Here is a 3,511-nt window from a genome sequence, read left to right as displayed (position 1 = left end):
CAGGGCAGGGGGCAGGGCAGGGGCAGAGGCAGGGCAGGGACGACCCACCCAGGGCTGCTGAGGTCAGTTGTCCGACTGCGAGTCCAGCCTCAGGGTCCAGTGGGCACTTAGTTGTGCATGTTCCCTTCCCAGGTGCTGGGACCCGCTCCCAGGGTCACCCTTGAAGAAGGAGGAGAAATTCCCTGCAGCCCAGGCACCAACACCCCTTACTCCCCAGAGTGCCCCGGGGGAAGCACTGCGGAGCTGAGGCAGCTTGAGGAGGAGGCAGGTGGGCCCCACAGCAGGCCTGGAGCAGCTCGAGATGCAGGGGTGGCTGGGCATAGGGCTGTCCCAACCTCGGCGGCCCTTCCTTGCATCCTCCGAAGGCACTGCCTGGAGCTGAGGCCTCGCTGGGGCCTCCCAGCTGCTTGCTGAGGTTGGCTGCTGCCTCTTCCTTCCTCCCCAGTTAACCAATGAGCCCACCCTGGTCCAAAGAGCAAGTCTGGGTGAGAATCCCACCACTGACTATCTTGCTGCCCCCTATAGGGACCCAGAGAGCAGCCCCCCCATAGGGATCCAGAGACCAGAGCCCCCATAGGGACCCAGAGACCAGACCCCCCCCAGGGACCCAGAGACCAGCTCCCCACCACAGGGACCCAGAAACCAGCACCCCCTACCCCCACAGGGATGCAGAGACTTGCCCCCCTCCAACAAGGATCCAGAGACCAGAACCCCCCAACAGGGACCGGGAGACCAGCCCCCCCATGGTACTAACCTAGGCTATCTCACACCCAGGTACCCAATGGCCCCGAATGAAGTCTGCTGTGTTTTAACAAAGCATCATTGAATCATTTTTCCTTTAACACTGCTCACCTGCAGGCCATCGGCCCCACCCCACCGAGGCACCAAAGCCACAGGTGCTGCAGTGGAGACAGGAGTCTTTACCCCGGCAGCTCAGCCCATGCCAGCGTCCTGCACTCTCTTGGTGGCACAGACCCCGGAACTCATTTTAAACAGTGTTTACCAGGAGACACAGACCACAGATACACAGCCCACTTGACACAGAACCTAGTACTCAATTCAGACGACTCAGACCGCGAGAACTCAGCCTCCCAAACACACAGGACACGTGGGCGCAGCTTCAGCGCAGTGCATGCAAACGCACCACCACCTCCGCCACCTGGGCACACGGAGGGTGAAAGTTCAGCCCACACCAGTGGCACCAAGAAAGTAGCCCGGAAAATGTGTCCTTATCTCACAGCAGTACAGCTCACTACTGTCACCTCGAGTATTTCACCCAGCAACACAGCCTCACTGTGAATCCAATATGAGCATCAACCCTAACAGGGAGGCACTGCATGCCAGAGGTCCTTACTCCGTGAAGACGTGGACCACGATACTCTGAACCAGGACAGAGACAGGAGGACTAACCCAGGCTATCCCTCACCAGGGTACTCAGTCCACTGGACCTAGACCAAGGGTACTCTCCGAACCAGGACAGAGACAGGAGGACTAACCCAGGCTATCCCTCACCAGGGGTATTCACCCCTCTAGGACCTGGACTTGGAGTAATCTCTGAACCAGGGCACAGACGTGGGTACTCACCTGCTATGTCCCTGGCTGATGTCAGCCCTGTATCCCCTTGTGGCTTGTTCAGTGACCCTGTCTGGAAGAGACGGGGGGAGGCTGGCAGGGAGCGACTTGAGCTCTGGGTGCCTCTGCTGCTGGTTCTGCCCTGCAGGCCTCCCTGAAGGACTATGCTGGGTGTGGTTGGAGTTGTGAGTATGGAGTCTGCTGTGATTACAAGGGAAGTTGTTGATATTTATGTAGAAAATAAGTAATTAGAGTGAGTTTAAGAGTGTCCTCTTAACACTGGTTTTCCCAGTACCCACATCCTGGGACGGGAGTGGAAAGGAAAGGCAGGCCCTGGCAGCCCCGGTCATTTCCTGGGACACAGGACAGAGGTGTGAGGTCTGAGTCCCCGCCCACTTGGGCCTGAGCTGCGCTGCTTGTCCTCTGGAATTCAGCCATCTGCAGATCTGTGGCCGGAGGGGGGGATGCAGCCTGGGGTCCGGGGTCCTGGGTCCGTGGAGGACCGTCTGTGGGCAGCCATGTCTGTGCTCAGGCTCTGGCCCTGCAGCACCCAGGAGGCCTGGACGGCCAGCATTGGATGGTGGGAGCTGCCCTGGTGGGCCCCAGCTCACCTAGCAGCCCTCCCTCTGGGCCCAGAGGAGCCGGCACGGCGGGCACGAGGGGCTTGTCTGGCCGCTGAGCCCCTGCAGCCTGACCTGTCTCACTGGGAGACACTGGTCTTCTAACTGTGACCCAAGGGACAGGCCTCTCACGTGTGCCAGGCCCTCCTATGCCCCTCCTGCTCCGCCTGCCCTGAACAACCACAGCACTCGGATGCCTGCTCAGACTTGGCCCCAGGGACCCTCCAAATTGGCTTCTCTGTCCCTGTCCCCAGGAGCCTCCCCAGATGCCCACCAGGCCCCGCCCCTACCCCACCACTGATCTGGCCTCACAGCACTTTGTCCTCACGAGGTGCTCACCCTGTTCTCTCCCCACCTCCTCTGTCCCCTGCCTCCCTGCGCACACGCTGCCCCTGCGGACATAGGGCCGGCCTCCATCTGCCCAAGTTACCCCCACCCCACCCACCTCAAAGGCCACAGAACAGTCTTTGGCCTTGAGTACGGCAGGCAGGATTCCACCCCAAGGTGCCTGTGCGGTAAAGGCTCTGCGGAAGCCTCTGGGCTCGGGTACAAACCCTGGCAGCGCAGTGGAGGGGAATGTGACGAGGTGGGACACGGGGGAGCAGGGTCCACGGTCCCCACGCAGCGAACACACCCACTGTTCCAGCTCAGGCCTATGCTGGTCCCAACAGCGTCCCCTGAGAAATGCAAGCACCAAGGGTCAGGGGGCAAGTGGCAGGACTGGTCAGGCACCATCTGGACACTGGGTAGGTGCGGAAGTGCCCGTTGCAGCCAGTCTCTGCATGTGGGGTGCATTCACCACATCAGGGCAGGGCCCCGAGCTCCTTCCAGGGTCCCCACACAGGCTTCCTGCAGCTGCCGTCAGTCCTGGTCAGGCAGGTGGAGCCTGTGGGCCCCAACCCAGACCCTTCCCCACAGAACCTGTGGGGGCTCCTTAGCTGCCCGAAGCCCCTGCAGGGGTAGCTTATTCAGAGACAGAGCTGCCCAGATCTGAACCCTGTCGGGGCCTTCGCGGGAGATGCAGCAGACGCCACTGTGTGTGTGTCTCCCAGGACTGGAGGCCTCCTCAGCTAGGACCGCTCCAGAGAAGAACTGTCAGGGTCTGGAGGCACAGGCGGCCTCTGCTTCCTAGTCCTTTAAGCTGACTAAAGTCATCACGGGGCCGGGCGCGGTGGCTCAAGCCTGTAATCCCAGCACTTTGGGAGGCCGAGACGGGCGGATCATGAGGTCAGGAGTTCGAGACCATCCTGGCTAACACAGTGAAACCCCGTCTCTACTAAAAAATACAAAAAAAAACCTAGCCGGGCGAGGTGGCAGTC

Source organism: Colobus angolensis, unplaced genomic scaffold (assembly GCF_000951035.1).
Source record: "Colobus angolensis palliatus isolate OR3802 unplaced genomic scaffold, Cang.pa_1.0 Scaffold204, whole genome shotgun sequence".
In the NCBI taxonomy this organism is placed as follows: domain Eukaryota; kingdom Metazoa; phylum Chordata; class Mammalia; order Primates; family Cercopithecidae; genus Colobus; species Colobus angolensis.
This window is presented reverse-complemented; position numbering follows the sequence as displayed.